Genomic DNA, 22,306 nt, shown 5'->3' on the forward strand with positions numbered 1-22,306 from the left:
AACATTCAAAGATAGGTAAGCCAAGCAATAATGATTCCCTTCCTGTATATGTTGATTGACAGTTTTCAAGCCATTTTCACACAGATAATCTCCTTTGATCTTCACAATAACTCAATGCAGAAGGAAGGGCAGATATTATTTGCATCATTTTACAGTTGAGGAAACCAGAACCCAGAGACTATGGTAGAGACTGGCCAGTTATTTACCAAACTGTGTTCCTTTTCTTTTTTGGCACATATCAAGACTACATTTCCCAAGATCCCTTGAAGTTAGGTGTATACATGTGATGATTCCTGTCCAATAGAATGTGGGTAGAAGTGATGTGTACCATTTCATGGCCTGACCCATAAAACCCTCCAATATATAAGCTTCCTATTCTCTTTCCTCAGTGGCTAACTGAATGACAATTACTCCAAGAACTCAGAGGACAGCAAAGCTACAATATGGAAGAAGTTTGAGTCACCACTTGGAGACTCAAGAGAGTTGTCCAGGAAAGCCAGACAACCAGGAATATGTATTGGATTGTTGTGTGAGTGAGAAATAAGCTTATGTTGTTTTACGTGATTGGAGTTTGGGGGTGATTTGTTGCAGCAGTTACCCTACGTTAATACAGAGAACTTAAATGATTTACCCAATGTTACACAAATAGTTAGTTTTTAAAGAGAGAGAGAGAGAGAACTAGAATTTTGTTCTTCTAGTGCTTAGTTTAATATTCATTTGTTTACAGCACCAACCATATGTAAGGCACCCTGTTTGTAATCCAGTAATTGAAGGACTGAAAAGTATGACAGGCTCTTTATATCTCTCCACTCTCTGATGGTCTCCTCTTTTTGTTTCCTCTATGTGATCTTTTTGTAGTTCCTTTCTCAAGCATCCCAGCAACAACCAAATACAGTGACAGATACTAGGCTTTACTGATCTAAGAGCACTCATATCTGAAAATCACCTCTCCTGTGTTCCCTCTCCTCCTGATAGTACAACCAAGAATTAATAAAGCATATATTCTCTATTACTGACATAGCCTCAAACAGACTTCCTTTAGAAGGAACCTGATAAATGAAGCTGCCAGTACATGCAGAGAACAGTGACTGAAGTACCATTAGGTATGGTCATAGACAGATTGTGTCAGGGAGTCAGAGGCCAGAGGGCAAGTGCCAAGGCAAGCAGAGGTAGTGAATCCTTAAGGTGAGAGACACTAGTGAGAGGAAGGTTCTATTAGGCTGTAGAGAGATGCAGGCAGTTGTTCAGGACCTTGGAGAGATCCTAGTGAGTGCCATTGCTCTGAGATTATTTATTCTGAGGCCCAATCAGGTAGTTTGCCCTTCCTTCTGACCCCTCTAGCTGATAAAGGGGTCTTGTCCTTTCTATGCATGTCTTAGTTTCTATAGAATAAGGGATTCATTCTCATTCTTTCTGAGAAGTTCAGGGCCTGTGTCCAGTAGGTAGGTTGGAGCTGTCTTATCTAGCCTTACTAAAGGCCACATGAGATGCTCACACCTCAGAAAATCTAGAAAAGTACATAATCAAGGGACTTCATCCTCTTCGTTTATGTTCTAGAAGCTCTCTCTCTCTCCTTGGTGAAAGGCTCGTGCTTAGGTGGGCCTGAGCTCCAAACTTTTCATCCAACTGAAACCTTATTGCCAAATGAACCACATCATTAATTTTATAACCCTAAGAGGAAGATAACCAAAATGAGGGGCTCCCTTCTTCCAGAAGGCATGTTCTCAAGAAACTTAATAGATATTCTATGAAAAAAAGATTATACAGAAAAATTAATTTGAGAAACCTTCAATAAAAATGCTAAATACTTTAAGCGCTTTCATATATATTTTCTCTCTCTCTCTCTCTCTCTTTATAAAATACAATGTGATGAACATCTTCAGGCATATGTTTTCTTCCCCTCTTGGGATTACTTTTTCATTTGGAGATATGTTCCCCAAAGTAGAATTCCTGACTTAAAACAATACTATCACTTGATAGGTATGGCCAAATTCAATTGGGATTGTGTAATTTTTACTTCCATCAGCAGTGTATGAAAGTATCAGTTTTGCTAGTATCAAATTAGTAATTTGCTTTGTATTCTTCAAGGACTAGTACCTAGAACTGTATCTAGCCCATAATATTATACTCAATAAGAACTTGTTTAAGGTTGAAGTAAAAAGTTTAACACTTTCCCATATATTCCTTTACTTAGCATAGGTCCTCATTTGGAATTGTCAGTCTTTTTCTTCTTTATTATTGGGGTATTAATGTTTTCTTTTGAATTTTCCTAAGATATTAAACCTGTTTTCCATATTTGTTAAAAATATTTCCCATGTGTTTTTTAGTTTCTTGTATACAAAGCTTTAAATTTTTATGTAGTCAGAAATTGTCAGTTATAATTTTGATGTTTTTCACTTTAAAGCTTATAAAACTTGGGACTTCCCTGGTGGCGCAGTGGTTAAGAACCCACCTGCCAATGCAGGGGACACGGGTTAGAGCCCTGGTCCGGGAAGATCCCACGTGCCGCGGAGCCACTAAGCCCCTGCGCCACAACTACTGAGCCTGTGCTCTAGAGCCTGCGAGACACAACTACTGAACCCTTATGCCACAACTACTGAAGCCCGCGTGCCTAGAGCCTGTGCTCTGCGACAAAGAGAAGCCACTGCAATGAGAAGCCCGCATACCACAACAAAGAGTAGTCCCCGCTCGCCGCAACTAGAGGAAGCCCACGCACAGCAATGAAGATCCAACACAGCCAAAAATAAATAAATAAAAAATAAAAATTTTTAAAAAGCTTATGAAACTTATAGAGAATTCCAGAGACCTCATAAAGTTCAATGTTTTTCCTTATGAATTAATTTCTTATACGTATTTTATTCATCTGGCACTGTGGTGTAAGGTGTGGGTCTAAAATGATTTTTCTCTAAATCAGTAACAGATATCCCAATGCAATTTCTAGTCAAGTTTCCTTTTCCATGGTGTCTTTTGAATTTTACCAGTGGCTCTTGGTAACACGTGTGGGTTGAAACAAAAGAGGATGAGTTTCAAATCTCATTAGGGGAAATAATATGAGATAAAAGAGAATTATTAACACTTCACTGTGTGGGCTTCACCACTTTGCTCTCAAAGGGTTTACAATCTTGTTGTCAGAGGTCAAACTTTTGCTTACTCCATTTATGTGTCTGACTGTAACAATCTAGTGGACATAATGTGTTTTAAAGTGGGTGTTGAAATTTCACTTACACTACAATTCAGATATGCAGTGTAAATGTAGTTTATTTCTTAAAAACCTAATATATTATTCTTCACAAACCCCAACGGCACTTATTTCCAAGCCCTAGGGTCTTCTCGAGGCTAGAGCCTGGATGATGAAAATGGGGTTGGTCTTAGAGAGAAGATGTCCTTATATTCTCTTGCGCTGTGTTCCCTGCAGGCCTTAAGGTCAGCATTGGCAGCTGGTGAATTTGTGATCTATTTCTGGTTTTGTTTTTTGGCTCAGTGTTCTAGGAGAATATTGACCCTCTCCCTGTGGCTGTTTCAATCTCATCTCTAGAAATCCCTGAGTCCCTGTCGCAACCTCCTCCTCACCCTCTGAGAACAGAGCTCACCCTTTATCCTCTGCTCTAGATCACTGTGCCCTGTAAGGTCCAGCCTCACGCAGGCTTCTGGGCTCCAACATACGATCCACACCACATGGGAACTGAGATTGACTCAGACATGCTAACCAGGTCCTCACTGCGGAGGACACTCTTGGTGCTCCACAGTGATGCCTTTTACAAACCAATTCACCCATCCCTCCAGATGTTGTGTGATGGTTGCTAATAGCTTACAAATGCCCCCTTCTTTGGAGAATTTCCCCCAGCTGAGCAGAAGCCACTTTTGCTTAGGAAGCTATGCTCACCCCCACCTTTGGGGTACAGCCCACAGCCAGTGACTAAATGTCATAGAGGTATGGAATTCTGGCCTCCTTGCCTCAAGGGGAAACAGCTCTGTGGTGCAATTCATGCTACAGAACTCCCTATGGGTTCAGGCTGAAGCTAAGAACACATCCTTGCTTAGCACCTTCCCCTGCCCTATCCCACTTCCCTCATTCCCTTTCTCCTGAAAGCATTCCTCCAATAAAGAGCATGCACTGGAATCCCTGTCTCAAGCTCTGCTTCTAGTGAACATGACCTAAGACACTCACTATGTCTGACAATGCCTCTCTTTATTAGGCTGAGCCATCCCATGTTGGCAAAGGGTCTCTGTCCAGCAGACTCCTCTAAAACTTTCAAGCAGTAAATGAGGCAAAAGTTCCTTGGTCTCAGTTTTCCCCAAATTTGTCTGTCAGCACCACCCCCATCCTTTTCCCAAGGACTTGCCTACATGAGACTTCTTAATATGCCAAAATACCAGTTTTGTCAGTTTCGTGAGCTGCAAATACCTTCCCTCACCCTGTGATTTACCTTTTCACTCTTACAGTGTTCTTTAATAAACAGAAATTCTTAAAGTTAATATCTAATTTATCAATATTTCCCCTTTCCTTATGAATAGGTATCTTTTGTATCTTGTTTATGCAATTCATCCCTACCCCCCAACCTCATGAAGATATTTTATATTATCTTTTAGGAACTTTTTGATTTTTCATGTTCAGGTTTTCAGTACACCTTGAATAGATGTGGGGATATGGTGTGAGATAGAGGTTTAATTTAATTACAGTTACCCATTGTCTCAGTACTATTTATTCTAAGGATTGACATTTCTCTTCTATAGTGCAACATATATCAAATATTGACCTTATATGTGGATATGTTTCTGGTTTATTCATTCTATTTCATGGTCTATTTTTCTATCCCTGAAAAAGTAATATATTGTCTTGATTACTATAGATTTATAACAGTCTTCTTATCCAATGGATCAAGTTTTCTCCCTTATTCCTCTGCTTCAAAAGGGTAATGCCTATCCTTGGCCTTTTATATTTCCATATGAATTTTAAAATCAGTTTGTCAAGTTCCACCAAAAAACATTAACTGGTATTACATTAAATTTAGAAATGAATTTGGGGAGAATGGGCATCTTTTTTTCTCATATTTACTACTGTATATCTCCCTGTTCTTATACTCCTTTAATGTCTGAGAATAAGGTTTTATCATTTTTTTCTGTAGAATCTTGCACATCCTTTATTATATTTATTTCTTGGTATTTTGTATTAATTTCATTTTCTGTTTCTTGCTGGTATAGAGAAACATATTGGATTTTGGGGTATTGAGCTTTCACATCCAGGGACTGTGCTAAAATTCTCTTATTAATTCCAATAGTTTATCCGCCAAATCACTTGGATTTTCTATGAATATAATCATATATGCAAATAATGACAGTTTTCTGTTTCTTTCTTTACAATTCTCATGCCTTTTTCTTGCTTTGTGCCCTGGCCAGAACACTCTGAACAATGTTGAATTGCAGTGGTTATCAGGGCATTCTTGTCTTGTTCCTGATCTCCAAGGGAAAGTTTTCAACATTTTATCATTTAGTATGTTTGCAGTAAGTCTTTTAGAGATTAAGGATGTTCCCTTCTTCTCTGACTTTGCTAAGAGTTTCTACCATTAAAGGATGTTTAATATTATCAAATGAATTTCTACAGCTATTGAAATTACCATGTGATCCCCCCCCTTGTTCTATTAATGTGATGAATTAAACTGTTGGATTTTCTAATCTTAACCCAACTTTGCATTCCTGAGTCAATCTCTATTTGGTCTCTATCATGTTCTATGAACACACTAACACATGTCTCTTGGTGCATTGGGCACACATTTCTTTTGGCTACATATATAAGAGTGGAATTGCTGGGTCACAGAGTGTGGAAGCTGATTTTAAGGAAAGAGTATGACTTTAGGTGAGTCATACTCAAGTCATACTTGAGTCAAGGCTTCAGAAGGACCTCTAGGGGAAAACATTTAGCAGGCAATTAAAGATGTGGAACTGGAGTTTAGGTAGAAGCCTGAGATGTGGATTTGGGAGGCATCAACATAAAGTTTATATTAGAAGCCAATGGAATGGAATGCTCTGTGTGGGGGAGGATCACAGAAGAGAGAAAAGGACTCCAGATCAACATGTGGAAAACACCTGTAACTAGGAGGCAGGAGGACAAAGAGTCAGTAGAGACAGGCATGACTTCAGATGGGTGGGAGGAAAACTGAGAGTGTATCAAGCTTTGAACACTATGGAGAAAAAGGATTTGGTGACTAGGAGGCCTTCACACTATTTTCTCCTTTGCCATAGTTGCTGCTATAGCTACTGCTATGCTTCTTTGTTCGTTTGCTTTTAATCTTAATAAAGTTCTTTGGTTACTTTTGGAGTCATGCCAATTGGCAGGACTGTTATCACCCTGGCAGCTGCTAAGAACATTCTTTACCATCCCACAGAAATACTCAGGACAGAGTACTTAATGAGCACTTACTAATTATAGGCCCATCAGTCAAAATTATGACCTCAGGAATAGCAGGCTTCCGAAAGTCAGCTGAAGGTGCATGTGTCACGGGACAAAGCTGTCACACAAATGGAGAGAAAGAAAAAAAGAGGTTCCCTTTAAAAGCTATTAACTTTACAGAATTGGGTAGCTGAGGCTTCATAACTTGATATACTGAACTTTCCTTCATGCTACCTCTTGCAACTCCTGTCACTATTTAAGGCTCCTTTTCAAAGGCCACGAGAAAAATCATGAGGAAAGAGAAAGGGAAGAAGAGGGAGGGTCAGCCAAGTACTGTGGATAGAAATGTCAAAGAAAGTTTGGGAAGATTTCACTAATTTGCCCCAGACCCTCTGTGAGTAGGGAGTAAAGCAACATACACTATATGTCATTAGGTACACAGCAACAACCCTCAAATATGCAGTGAATGTTATTCCAGAAGATAAATATTTATCATGTTTTTACTCTATTCCAAGCTAAGGAAAGACAACCTTGCAGAAAACATCTCATCAGCAACATAAAAGGTCAAAAGGCAATGGAAAATGAGAGTAAGAAATGAATGATAAAAAAAGAAATAGAATCGATAACTTCCAAACCAGAAGAAAACAAAAATGAAAAAATAAACAGGAACAACAAGAAAGCAAAAATTAAACCCAAATATAGCAGTAATCTATGCTTTTAATCTTTAATAGATAAGTAAATCTATTTATATTTGGTGGGTGAAAAACAAAAACTAGACATGGCCTATTTATAGGAGGCACACCTAAAACACAATGACATACATAAGCTAAAATAAAATGTATGGGAAATATATATTAGACAAATAACAACAAAAATCTATCTAGCAAAATTAATATCTGGCAAAACAGAACTTAAAGCAGAAAGACAGTAAGAATAAAGCAGGACCTCACTAGATGATAAAAACAATCTACCAAGAAGCTATAACAATTTTGAACCTGTATGCATTGAATAATGTAGTTTCAAAATACATAAAGCAACATTTTTATAACAGATGCACCATCATAGAATATTTTCAGTTAACTTCTCTCGAAAAGTTATCAATAAGGTGGGCAATATATATACATACATTAAAAACAGTGAAGATTTAATCCACACTAAAAACACAGCTTGATCTAATATTCATACACAGAATACTGCACTCAACGAATAGAGAATACACACTCATTTTGAGATCACATGTAACATTTACAAAAATTGACTACAAAGAGAATACTAACCTTGCATTCATGGCGGTGAGAGAGATGCTAACAGTGTTGGTCCTCTTCAGTTCAGAGACTGGAACAGTCTGAGCCTTCATGTGGCCAAGTCAGGAGCAGCTGGCCAACAGTCCCAAAGTGATAACATGTCAGATTCCAAGAAGGCTTTCTGATGAATCAGAAAACGTGAAATAAACTAAATCACGTGAAACTCCACATTTTGGGATTCAGAAGCAAAACCACTTAAAACACAATAAAATGAGAAAAAAACTGTGATAGTTCTTTTTTCCAGTTTACTGTTTTTCCTTGGTTCATTTTTTTATCCAGCTGCAAACAATCAAATAATTTCAACTGCCATCTTCCATTTCTGTTGTACTTTCACAGATAGTACTAATTCACTTCATCCTCACAATAAACCTGTGAGGTTGAAAAAGTATTGTCATTCTTAGCTACTAAACTCAAGTAAATGAAACCAGCCTCTTGCCCATCACCAGAAAAAACAATTCTTTAATGATAGAAGTGCCAGACCTTGCTAAAAAATACTGCAATATTATTCTGGATATCCAATAGTATCTTTGTAGCACCCAACCATATCCCTAACCCACTAGCATAAAGCCCATTTTTGCCACCAGGGCAGCAGGCTGAAAGTGCTACAAAATTAAGGTTCCCCCAACAGTCCTCAACCCAGAGCTGACAGGATTTGTATATGAAATGCTTCAGCTTCCTCACCCTCAGGTGGGAGAACTCTGAGTCTCCTACACCACCTCCCAGAGATCCCCAGCAGGCTGAAGCTCTGGTAGCACCCTATATTAGCTCCTTCCCATGCCTGTCTCATTTCCTCACCCGACTCCAGTGTTTCCTTAACCTCTCAATTAAATGATTTGCATTTGAATCCTTGTCTTGGGATCTACTTCCACAGGAACTCAAACGAGGACAATCTTTCACACTAAAAAAAATTGCACCATGTTTTGCACAATTTCTACCTATTGCTTAATGTCAGAGAAAATTGAGTCATTAACATTTGGTTTTGATCTTCTGAAATGTAGGGAATTCATGGTAAAATATAACCAATGAACACGGTATTTAGTGAGCACCCCAGCGTGCATAGTTGGGTACTAATGGCCTTATTTACAATACAACACCATTTACAGTACAGAGTAAGGGCTGTACTAGGCTACTGCAGAGGGAGAAAGTACTAAGGAAGAATAGACTATTTAAGGTTGGAATTTAGTGAGGACATGGGGCCAGGGAGGGGTTAGCAATTCTTTTTTTTTTTTAATTTTTAATTTATTTATTTATGGCTGTGTTGGGTCTTCGTTTCTGTGCGAGGGCCCTCTCTAGTTGCGGCAAGTGGTGGCCACTCTTCATCACGGTGCACAGGCCCCTCATCATCGCGGCCTCTCTTGCTGTGGAGCACAGGCTCCAGACGCGCAGGCTCAGTAGTTGTGGCTCACGGGCCTAGTTGCTCTGCGGCATGTGGGATCTTCCCAGACCAGGGCTCAAACCCGTGTCCCCTGCATTGGCAGGCAGATTCTCAACCACTGCGCCACCAGGGAAGCCCAGCAATTCTTCATATTTTGGTTGTCACAAATGATTTGCCTATGTATGCTCTAAAAAAGCTGCACAGGTCAACTCTCCAAAGGCACCTTGAGACTGCAGTCGGGTCTCCAGGTGGGAATTATAACACTCAACATCACTGCCACTTTCAGTGGGGACTGGTCTTTCTCTGGAGACTTTCCATGAAAGCAGCAATCTTGTCTGGGCAAACCTGCCCACTCTCTGTATCCATGTTTTATTTATTTATTTATTTAACGTTTTCATTGGAGTATAATTGCTTTACAATGGCGTGTTAGTTTCTGCTGTTCAACAAAGTGAATCAGTTATACATATACGTATATCCCCATGTCCCTTCCCTCTTGCATCTCCCTCCCTCCCACCCTCCCCATCCCACCCTTCTAGGTGGTCACAAAGCATCGAGCTGATCTCCCTGTGCTATGCAGCTGCTTCCCACTAGCTATCTATTTTACATTTCGTAGTGTATATATGTCCATATATACACTACCACTCTTTTACTTTGTCCCAGCTTACCCTTCCCCCTCCCCGTGTCCTCAATTCCATTTTCTAGTAAGTCTGCGTCTTTATTCCCGTCTTGCCCCTAGGTTCTTCATGACCACTTTTTTTTTCTTTAGATTCCATATATATGTGTTAGCATACAGCTATTTGTTCTTCTCTTTCTGACTTACTTCACTCTGTATGACAGACTCTAGGTCCATCCACCTCACTACAAATAACTCAATTTCGTTCCTTTTTATGGCTGAGTAATATTCCATTGTATATATGTGCCACATGTTCTTTATCCATTCAACTGGTGATGGACACTTAGGTTGCTTCCATGTCCTGTCTACTGTAAATAGAGCTGCAATGAACACTGTGGTACATGACTCTTTTTGAATTACGGTTTTCTCAGGGTATATGCCCAGTAGTGGGATTGCTGGGTCATATGGTAGTTCTATTTTTACTTTTTTAAGGAACCTCCATATTGTTCTCCATAGTGGCTGTATCAATTTACATTCCCACCAACAGTGCAAGAGGGTTCCCTTTTCTCCACACCCTCTTCAGCATTTATTGTTTCTAGATTTTTTGATGATGGCCATTCTGACTGGTGTGAGAGGATATAGCATTGTAGTTTTGATTTGCATTTCTCTAATGATTAATGATGTTGAGCATTCCTTCATGTGTTTGTTGGCAATCTGTATATCTTCTTTGGAGAAATGTCTGTTTAGGTCTTCTGCCCATTTTTGGATTGGGTTGTTTGGTTTTTTGACATTGAGCTGCATGAGCTGCTAGTAAATTTTGGAGATTAATCCTTTGTCAGTTGATTCATTTGCAAATATGTTCTCCCATTCTGAGGGTTGTCTTTTCATCTTGTTTATGGTTTCCTTTGCTGTGCAAAAGCTTTTAAGTTTCATTAGGTCCCATTTGTTTATTTTTGTTTTTATTTGCATTTCTCTAGGAGGTGGGTCAAAAAGGATCTTATTGTGATTTACGTCATAGAGTGTTCTGCCTATGTTTTCCTCTAGGAGTTTGATAGTGTCTGGCCTTACCTTTAGGTCTTTAATCCATTTTGAGTTTATTTTTGTGTATGGTGTTAGGGAGTGTTCTAATTTCATTCTTTTACATGTACCTGTCCAGTTTTCCCAGCACCACTTATTGAAGAGGCTGTCTTTTCTCCATTGTATATTCTTGCCTCCTTTATCAAAAATAAGGTGACCATATGTGTGCGGGTTTACCTCTGGGCTTTCTATCCTGTTCCATTGATCTATATTTCTGTTTTTGTGCCAGTACCATACTGTCTTGATTACTGCAGCTTTGTAGTATAGTCTGAAGTCAGGGAGCCTGATTCCTCCAGCTCCATTTTTCGTTCTCAAGATTGCTTTGGCTATTCGGGGTCTTTTGTGTTTCCAAAGAAATTGTGAAATTTTTTGTTCTAGTTCTGTGAAAAATGCCAGTGGTAGTTTGATAAGGATTGCATTGAATGTGTAGATTGCTTTGGGTAGTATAGTCATTTTCACAATGTTGATTCTTCCAATCCAAGAACATGGTATATCTCTCCATCTATTTATATCATCTTTAATTTCTTTCGTCAGTGTCTTATACTTTTCTGCATACAGGTCTCTTGTCTCCTTAGTTAGGTTTATTCCTAGGTATTTTATTCTTTTTGTTGCAGTAGTAAGTGGCAGTGTTTTCTTAATTGCACTTTCAGATTTTTCATCATTAGTGTATAGGAATGCAAGAGATTTCTGTGCATTCATTTTGTATCCTGCAACTTTATCAAATTCATTGATTAGCTCTAGTAGTTTTCTGGTGGCATCTTTAGGATTCTCTATGTATAGTTTCATGTCATCTGCAAACAGTGACAGCTTTACTTCTTCTTTTCCAATTTGGATTCCTTTTATTTCTTTTTCTTCTCTGATTGCTGTGGCTAAAACTTCCAAAACTATGTTGAATAATAGTGGTGACAGTGGGCAACCTTGTCTTGTTCCTGATCTTAGTGGAAATGGTTTCAGTTTTTCACCATTGAGGACGATGTTGGCTGTGGGTTTCTCATATATGGCCTTTATTATGTTGAGGAAAGTTCTCTCTATGCCTACTTTCTGCAGGGCTTTTATCATAAATGGGTGTTGAATTTTGTCGAAAGCTTTCTCTGCTTCGATTGAGATGATCATATGGTTTTTCTCCTTCAATTTGTTAATATGGTGTATCACATTGATTGATTTGCGTATATTGAAGAATCCTTGCATTCCTGGAATAAACCCCACTTGATCATGGTGTATGATCCTTTTAATGTGTTGTTGGATTCTGTTTGCTAGTATTTTGTTGAGGATTTTTGCATCTATGTTCATCAGTGATATTGGCCTGTAGTTTTCTTTCTTTGTGACATCTTTGTCTGGTTTGGTATCAGGGTGATGGTGGCCTCATAGAATGAGTTTGGGAGTGTTCCTCCCTCTGCTATATTTTGGAAGAGTTTGAGAAGGATAGGTGTTAGCTCTTCTCTAAATGTTTGATAGAATTCGCCTGTGAAGCCATCTGGTCCTGGGCTTTTGTTTGTTGGAAGATTTTTAATCACAGTTTCAATTTCAGTGCTTGTGATTGGTCTGTTCATATTTTCTATTTCGTCCTGGTTCAGTCCCAGAAGGTTGTGCATTTCTAAGAATTTGTTCATTTTTGCCAGGTTGCCCATTATATTGGCATAGAGTTGCTTGTAGTAATCTCTCATGATCCTTTGTACTTCTGCAGTGTCAGTTGTTACTTCCCCTTTTTAATATCTACTTTTACTGATTTGAGTCTTCTCCCTTTTATTCTTGATGAGTCTGGCTAATGGTTTATCTATTTTGTTTATCTTCTCAAAGAACCAGCTTTTAGTTTTATTGATCTTTGCTATCGTTTCCTTCATTTCTTTTCCATTTATTTCGGATCTGATCTTTATGATTTCTTTCCTTCTGCTAACGTTGGGGGTTTTTTTGTTCTTCTTTCTCTAATCACTTTAGGTGTAAGGTTAGGTTATTTATTTGAGATGTTTCTTGTTTCTTGAGGTAGGATTGTATTGCTATCAACTTCCCTCTTCGAACTGCTTTTGCTGCATCCCATAGGTTTTGGGTCGTCGTGTTTTCATTGTTATTTGTTTCTAGGTATTTTTTGATTTCCTCTTTGATTTCTTCAGGGATCTCGTGGTTATTAAGTACTGTATTGTTTAGCCTCCATGTGTTTGTATTTTTTACAGATCTTTTCCTGTAATTGATATATAGTCTCATAGCACTGTGGTCAGAAAAGATACTTGATACAATTTCAATTTTCTTCAATTTACCAAGGCATGACTTGTGACCCAAGATATGATCTATCCTGGAGAATGTTCCATGAGCACTTGTGAAGAAAGTGTATTCTGCTGTTTTTGGATATAATGTCCTATAAATATCAATTAAGTCCATCTTGTTTAATGTATCATATAAAGTTTGTGTTTCCTTATTTAGTTTCATTTTGGATGATCTGTCCATTGGTGAAAGCAGGGTGTTAAAGTCCCCTACTATGATTGTGTTACTGTTGATTTCCCCTTTTACGGCTGTTAGCAGTTGCCTTATGTATTGAGGTGCTCCTATGTTGGGTGCATAAGTATTTACAATTGTTATATCTTCTTCTTGGATCAATCCCTTGATCATTATGTAGTGTCCTTCTTTGTCTCTTGTAATAGTCTTTGTTTTAAAGTCTGTTTTGTCTGATATGAGAATTGCTACTCCAGCTTTCTTTTGATTTCCATTTGCATGGAATATCTTTTTCCATCCCCTCACTTTCAGTCTGTATGTGTCCCTAGGTCTGAAGTGGGTCTCTTGTAGACAGCATATATACGGGTCTTGTTTTTGTATCCATTCAGCGAGTCTGTGTCTTTTGGTGGGAGCATTTAATCCATTTACATTTAAGGTAATTATCGATATGTATGTTCGTATTACCATTTTCTTAATTGTTTTGGGTTTGTTATTGTAGGTCTTTTCCTTCTCTTGTGTTTCCTGCCTAGAGAAGTTCCTTTAGCATTTGTTGTAAAGCTGGTTTGGTGGTGCTGAACTCTCTCAGCTTTTGCTTGTCTGTAAAGGCTTTAATTTCTCCATCAAATCTGAATGAGATCCTTGCTGGGTAGTGTAACCTTGGTTGTAGGTTTTTCTCCTTCATCACTTTAAATATGTCCTGCCACTCCCTTCTGGCTTGCAGAGTTTCTGCTGAAAGTTCAGCTGTTAACCTTATGGGGATACCCTTGTGTGTTATTTGTTGTTTTTCCCTTGATGCTTTTAATATGTTTTCTTTGTATTTAATTTTTGATAGTTTGATTAATATGTGTCTTGGCGTGTTTCTCCTTGGATTTATCCTGTTTGGGACTCTCTGTGCTTCCTGGACTTGATTAACTATTTCCTTTCCCATATTAGGGAAGTTTTCAACTATAATCTCTTCAAATATTTTCTCAGTCCCTTTCTTTTTCTCTTCTTCTTCTGGGACCCCTATAATTCGAATGTTGGTGCGTTTAATGTTGTCCCAGAGGTCTCTGAGGCTGTCCTCAATTCTTTTAATTCTTTTTTCTTTATTCTGCTCTGCAGTAATTATTTCCACTATTTTATCTTCCAGGTCACTTATCCGTTCTTCTGCCTCAGTTATTCTGCTATTGATCCCTTCTAGAGAATTTTAAATTTCATTTATTGTGTTGTTCATCACTGTTTGTTTGCTCTTTAGTTCTTCCAGGTCCTTGTTAAACGTTTCTTGTATTTTCTCCATTCTATTTCCAAGATTTTGGATCATCTTTACTATCATTATTCTGAATTCTTTTTCAGGTAGACTACCTATTTCCTCTTCATTTGTTAGGTCTGGTGGGTTTTTACCTTGCTCCTTCATCTGCTGTGTGTTTCTTTGTCTTCTCATTTTGCTTAAGTTTGGGGTCTCCTTTTCACAGGCTGCAGGTTCGTAGTTCCCATTGTTTTTGGTGTCTGCCCCCAGTGGCTAACGTTGGTTCAGTGGGTTGTGTAGGCTTCCTGGTTGAGGGGACTAGTGCCTGTGTTCTGGTGGATGAGGCTGGATCTTGTCTTTCTGGTGGGCAGGCTCACGTCTGGTAGTGTGTTTTGGGGTGTCTGTGACCTTATTATGATTTTAGGCAGCCTCTCTGCTAATGGGTGGTGTTGTATTCCTGTCTTGCTAGTTTTTTGGCATAACGTGTCCAGCACTGTAGCTTGCTGGTTTTTCAGTGGAGCTGGGTCTTGGCGTTGAGATGGAGATCTCTGGGAGATTTTCACCATTTCCTATTACGTGGAGCTGGGAGGTCTCTGGTGGACCAATGTTCTGAACTTGGTTCTCCCACCTCAGAGGCACAACCCTGATGCCTGGCTGCAGCACCAAGAGCCTGTCATCTGCACGGCTCAGAATAAAAGGGAGAAAAAAAAGAAAGAAAGAAAAAGATAAAATAAAGTAAGATAAAAGTTATTAAAATACAAAACAAAAAATAATTATTAAAATAATTTTTGAGGAATTAAAAAAAACAAAGAAAGAAAGAAGAGAAAACCAAGACAAAAAACAAATCCACCAATTATAACAAATGCTGAAAACTATACTGAAAAAAAACCAAAAAACGGACAGAGAGAACCCTAGGACAAATGGTAAAAGCAAAGCTATACAGACAAAATCACCTACAGAAGCATACGCATACACACTCACAAAAAGAGAAAAAGCGGGGGGGAATATATATATATATCATTTCTCCCAAAGTCCACCTCCTCAGTTTGGGATGATTTGTTGTCTATTCAGGTATTCCACAGATGCAGGGTACACCAAGTTGACTGTGGAGATTTAATCCGCTGCTCCTTAGGCTGCTGGGAGAGATTTCCCTTTCTATTCTTTGTTCGCACAACTCCCGGGGTTCAGCTTTAGATGTGGCCCCACCTCTGCATGTAGGTCGCCTGAGCGCATCTGTTCTGCACTCACACAGGACGGGGTTAAAGGAGCAGCTGCTTCGGGGGCTCTGGCTCACTCAGGCCGGGGGGAGGGAGGGGTACGGATGCGGGGCGAGCCTGCGGAGGCAGAGGCCGGCGTGACATTGCACCAGCCTGAGGCGCGCCGTGCGTTCTCCCGGGGAAGTTGTCCCTGGATCACGGGACCCTGGCAGTGGCGGGCTGCACAGGCTCCCGGGAGGGGAGGTGTAGAGAATGACCTGTGCTTGCACACAGGCTTCTTGGTGGCGGCAGCAGCAGCCTTAGCATCTCATGCCCGTCTCTGAGGTCCGCGCGGATCACTGCGGCTCGTGCCCGTCTCTAGAGCTCCTTTAAGCAGTGCTCTTAATCCCCTCTCCTCGCGAACCAGGAAACAAAGAGGCAAGAAAAAGTCTCTTGCCTCTTCGGCAGCTCCAGACCTTTTCCCGGGCTCCCTCCCGCCTAGCCGTGGCGCACTAGCCCCCTTCAGGTTGTGTTCACGCCACCTGGGATCCGACCTCCGAAGCCTGAGCCTCAGCTCCCAGCCCCCACCTGCCCCAGTGGGTGAGCAGACAAGCCTCTCGGGCTGGTGAGTGCTGGTCGGCACCGCTCCTCTGTGCGGGAATCTCTCCGCTTTGCCCTCTGCACCCCTGTGGCTGTGCTCTCCTCCGTGGCTCTGAAGCTTCCCCCCCTCTGCCACCCGCAGTCTCCGCCCGCGAAGGGGCTTCCTAGTGTGTGGAAACCTTTCCTCCTTCACGGCTCCCTCCCACTGGTGCAGGTCCCGTCCCTATTCTTTTGCCTCTGTTTTTTCCTTTTTCTTTTGCCCTACCCAGGTACGTGGGGAGTTTCTTGCCTTTTGGGAGGTCTGAGGTCTTCTGCCAGCATTCTGTGGGTGTTCTGTAGGAGTTGTTCCACATGTAGATGTATTTCTGATATATTTGTGGGGAGGACGGTGATCTCCACATCTTACTCTTCTGCCATCTTGAAGCTCCTCGTGTATCCATGTTTTAAAAGGCGAGATCCGGGACTTCCCTGGTGACGCACTGGTTAAGAATCTGCCTGCCAATGCAGGAGACACAGGTTCAAGCCCTGGTCCAGGACAATCCCACATGCTGCGGAGCAACTAAGCTGGTGCACCACAACTACTGAGCCTGCACTCTAGAGCCCGTGAGCCGCAACTACTGAGCCCGGGTGCCAGAACTACTGAAGCCTGCACACGTACAGCCCATGCTCTGCAACAAGAGCAGCCACTGCAATGAGAAGCCTGTGCACCACAACGAAGAGCAGCCCCCACTCGCCCCAACTAGAGAAAGCCCACACACAGCAACGAAGATCCAACGCAGCCAAAGAAAATTTTTTTAATTAAAAAAAAAAAAAGAATGTGACTCCAATAAACAAATTAACATGCCAGAAAGAAAAGCGGTGTGGTGGATGCTGTGGTGAGCCTCCCAGCTCTAGCCTTCAGGACAGACACGCTCATCCCCCAGCTGCTGTGTTTGAGGCTGACAGGTCTCAGCTGAGGCCCCATCTGGGAACTGCCCTCAGCCAAAGAGAGTCACCTCACCCAAAGTCACACCCCCAAAGGCGGGTAGCTCACATCCAATGACCAGTGGGTGAGGAGGCATAAATCCTTGACCCCCTTGCCTCAGAGAAGACAACAGGGAAGGGCCATCCCAGCTGCAGAGCTCCCATGATTTGAGCTGAGGCCTTAGTAGTGACTGACTCCTCCCCCTGCTGAATCCTGCTGCCTTCATTCCCCCACAAGAGCACTCCACCATTAACTTCTGCAGGTAAACATCTGTCTCAGCGCCTCAGACAGTTGAAGATGTAACAAATACCCATGTAGCCTACACCTGGATCCAACAAGTACTCTCCTTTTGCTATATTTTAACTCTTTCTCTCCATATATACATATTATAACATATATGTGTGTCATATATACACACACACATATTTCCCCAAATTTTTACTTCGAAAATTGTCAAACCTACAGAAGGACTAACACCACCATCCCTCACATACTCCCACTGAGATTCAATAATTATTAGCATTTTAGCATACTTTCTTTTCCCTATCTTTTGTTTTTCCTATACCATTTGAAAGTAGGTTTGAAGACATCATCTCACTTGTCTCCTAAATACTTCTGTAGGCATTGCTCAAAAATAAATGCAATCTACACCACCACAATGCTATCATCACACCTAAGAAAATTAACAATTGCATTAATGACAGGTTTAAATTTTTTCAATTTTGTTTTCAATGATACTCTAATCAAACATTTGTGAAACCCTTGGGGTTTCTTAGAATGAAGTTTGAAAACCACTTTTCTAGAGTAATAACCTAGAAAGCATAGGCCCATCTGAGAAAAAAAGGATCAGTCTTTAATATGAGTAACTAACAAAGCTTGACTCCCACTGCCCCCCACCAACAGACCCAAATAGTATTCTATAGCCTTGTGTATCACATCCATCACACATTAGACCTACCTGCATACACAGATACATGCTAAGGTCTATGAATTGGTTAATATTCTTTAGTAATTGACAAGCTGGGAAGTGTGCCTATGTGAACACTTCTGTTCTCAAGCCCACAGTTTGTAAATTTGGTAACAGCTTTTCTTATTAGTATCCTTAGGCAGATCAAAAGGGTGTTAAAACAATAATTACTCTAGGAGCCCAGTAAGTAAGTATAAGTACAGGATACTGCATTGTCAGGCACCACAAAAACATATCAATGTGTTATATCTTCCTTAAATAGACATCATTCATCACTTAAGTAAACCAATTAGTTTGAAAACAAAAGCGCTAATAGAGAAAAGTGATATCCACTAAAATGTACATTTTATTTCAGGAACATCACTTTTAAGAAAGTTACTTACTTGGAAATTCACTTAAATGGTGCCATTAAAAACTTGAAGTATCAACATTCTTGGGAAATGATTATGTTAGCAATGCAAATGTACAAGTGCCTCCTCAAGCTGGGCTTGAATGGTCCTGTCCAAGTCAGATATCTCAGTTAGGCAGGGCCTTTATCTGGCCATTTAGGGATAAGGATAATATATTGGACCATGAGCATGCATATATATGTTCCTCTCTCTCTCTCTCCCTCTCTCTCTCTCTCTCTCTCCCTCTGGTGCACGCGTGCGTGCTTTCTCACACACGCGTGCAGGCGCGTGCACACACACATCACTCTTCCTGTGTTTGAGATGGGAAAAGAAAAGAAACCTACCGTTGCCTACATCTTGAAGGCTGGCAGCTGGCATTTCCTTTAAACAGACATCTAAAATAGCTTTTGTTTAAAACAACAACATGGATTTCAAGGATTAAAAAACAAGTATTTCAAGGGTCATATGACAGGTGGAATGTAAGAACAAGGAAGTTCATTCCACTAAACACAGCCCACTGTGGTCCAGCCCCTGCTTCCCAAGCCTGATCTGGATGCCAAAGACCATCCCTGATGGTATCACTTGTGACTCAGATTGAAGGGAGGCTAGTGCTCTCCTTGTAGCCAGAGGGAAAGTCATTCCCCTTCCCATGGGCTGTCACTCAAATCTCTCTAAATTACAAGTCAAGGGAAAAACCAGTCACCCTGCACTTGTCAATGCAGTGAACTAAGCAGAGCAGAGCTAAAGTTACTAGAGCCAGTAGATTCCACATATTTTTGAATTGTGACCTGAATAAGAAACCACATTTTACATGGCAACCCAGTTCCTAAATACAGTATAGATTCCAAACTAAGACAAACATTTTCCAAAATAATACCGCCCTCTGATATTTTCTATTTCATTTTTTTTAAATGCTAGTCCCAACTCATTAAACTGATGTCACCACCACTGACGGGAAATGACCTGCAGTGTGAAAGACACAATGCTAGAGGGCCAAAACCCAAACTGTATTTTTGTACTAGAGTGGATTCACAGAAGATCTTTGGCTCTGGCTTTACTTAGGGCTGACTAAAATCCCTCTATTTGCCAATGGAACCTTTTCTGAAACTATGTCCAGCTGAGATCTCGGGGCCAGCCTGGTCCAACTGCATAACTGTCCCTTTCAGCACTTTTCTTTTAGATCACGTATTCCATTCTCTGTGAATATTACTTGAATTAAAATTAGCCTTTTTAAATTACGCATACATTTACAGTGTAAATGATCCAAACAATAAAGCCTCTCCACACCTACTCTTATCCACTGCCCAGAATAGCCACAGTAAACATCCAGACAAGTATCTTCCGCCTTTTGTGATGCATTCACGTATTACCCATAACCACACATAAATGGTTTTTAATAATGCAAATAGAATTGCATTACATTTACTGTTCTGTGACTTCCTGTCTGAACTTAAGAGATATGTCTTTGTGAGTCAGGACAAATTTTAAATTCGTTTATGTAGACTGACTGCATTCTTTTTTTCAATAGTACTTTGTTGAGGAATGATTTATATACAATAAATGCACATAAGTACAGCTTGAGGACTGTATATCCTCGTGTGACCACCATCCAGATCAATATGTAGAATTTCCACCTCCTCAGAAGGATTCGCTCATGCCCCTTCAAGTCAATACCACCGCCCACAGAGGTAACCACTACTCAGACTTCCAACACCAAGCATTAGTTTTCCTATTAAACTTCACATTCATGGACTCATATAGTAAATATTCTTCTGTGTCTGGATTCTTTCATGCCACATAATACCTTTGAGATTCATCCATGTTTTTGCACATATTGGTAGTTTTGCATTTTTTTGTTTTTGTTGCTGAGTGGTATTCCCACCACAATTGGGGTTGTTTTCAGTTAGGGGCTCTTGTGAATGAAGCTACTATGAACATTCTTTTAGAAACTTTTCTGTGGACATGTGCACTCATTTCTCTTGAGAATGTACTTATAATTGTTGGGTCATAGGTAGTGTATGTTTAATTTTATTAGAGACTATCAAACATTTTTCCACAGAGACTAAACCATTTTATACTCCTACCAACAGTGTATGGAGTTCCAATTGTTCCAATCCTCGCCAGCACTTTGCATTGTCAGTCCTTTGTATTGTTAGCCATTCTGGTGGATGCATGCTGGTATCGCCTTACAATTTTAATTTGCATTTTCCTGATGACCAGTGATATTGAGCACTTTTTCACGTGCTTATTGACCATTCCTATATCTTCTTTTATGAAGTGCCCATTCAAGAATTTTGCCCATTTTAAAATTGGGTTGCTCATCGTTTTGTTATCAATTTATAGAATTTTTAACATATAATGGATACAAGTCCTCTATCAGACACACGCATTGTGAATATTTTCAGTCTAAGGCTTGCTTTTCACATTAGTATCTGCCACATTCTTTTTAATGGATGCACATTTTTCCCACTGTAGTAGCAGTTTCTTAATTTATGTTACCATTATTAATGGATATTTACACTCATAGGGAAAATTTTGTGCTTCAGTGGAAAACTGTACATTGTTTAGAGAACACTGCTCTTGGTTATCTGATTCTGATTTTCCATTCTATAAATTGTATATAACTGATAGCAATGCAAAATAATTCTTATCTATAGACATGCAAATAAATTGTCTGGTGAAGATTCAATTGACTTTCTTCCCCAGTTATGGGAAAAGCCAATTTTTTCTTCATTTGCACTTTAATTTTAATATTTCTAATCTGTAAATGTGTCTGTTCTTTGGATTGTCCTTTAAAATGGTTGTGACATCTAACGAGTTCCCTCATAAGTAATGAGTTAATAAAATCTCTAACATGTGTTCCTTTTATATCTGTACATGAGGCATATTTTAGCTTTTTAAAAATTATTCTTTAACACATTGTTTCTAATTTTTTATCCTGTTACAGAGGATGCTGCAACACTTACTGCACATTTATCTCTGCATAGAAGTCTCAAGACTAAGAAGTCCTCATGCTCTCTCACACTCCAAATCAAACCAACTTTGAGGAATGGATTTAACAAGTTCAGCTACATGAAGGCACAGAAGACGAATAGACAGAACTTGTACTGTAACAAGGGGAAAGGTCAAATTAGGCTCAAACCAAAGAAATCAAACTAATGGTAGAATTTCAAGCATAGTAAGACAAGGTGAATGAGGAATGCCTTTGTTTATTGGGCACCTACTAATCCCAGACTACTGTGCTAGGCACTGATGACACAATCTTTGCCTTTAAGAAGCTCAGGAATTAGTGGTTTACAGGACTATTAAAAGAGGTAGGAAAGACAAGGTCAAAGACGGTGCCACCAAAGATCAAGGAAACAGACACTGGAGACCTCAGCTTGAAGCACCAAGGTGGAAAATTCTCGAAAGATTACTGGGAAGCTGATGAAGAATCTCTGAAAATCCCCAACCCTACCCTGACGTGTCTGCAGCAGTGAAGTTCGTGATTCTCATGAGTTCTTCAGGAAGCTTCTGTAAATCTCAGTCTGCCCATATGTCCCAGTTGTGGAGAAAAACAGCTTCTTTTCTTCTACCTTCAAACTTCAGGCCAGTTCCTCTCATCAACAAACTCTAAACCAGAACTATACTGAGACAAGGGTTCTGCGAGATGTGGTTCTCAGCTTCTCTTCTGCAAAGCAGAGATTCTAGAAGGGGGAGGTGGTGATGCTGAGTTGAGACCTGGCACACAGCTGGGGCTCACTACATGGTGACCATCAACCCTGCCGTCCATGAAGTGGCAGGG

The 22,306-nt window shown here is 40.1% G+C and overlaps 1 protein-coding gene across 3 annotated transcripts in view; it reads right to left on the bottom strand.

Moving 5' to 3' along the window:
• RAI2 (retinoic acid induced 2) overlaps positions 1-22,306 on the bottom strand; it is a 392,985-nt gene that overhangs the window by 367,085 nt on the left and 3,594 nt on the right. For all 3 annotated transcript variants that reach the window (XM_082447179.1, XM_082447177.1, XM_082447176.1), the window contains exon 2: positions 7,666-7,813. The gene's annotated coding sequence lies outside the window, so the exon portion shown is untranslated. The remainder of the gene's footprint in view (positions 1-7,665; positions 7,814-22,306) is intronic.

This window comes from Balaenoptera physalus (genome assembly GCF_965194825.1).
Source record: "Balaenoptera physalus genome assembly, chromosome: X".
Lineage (NCBI taxonomy): Eukaryota > Metazoa > Chordata > Mammalia > Artiodactyla > Balaenopteridae > Balaenoptera > Balaenoptera physalus.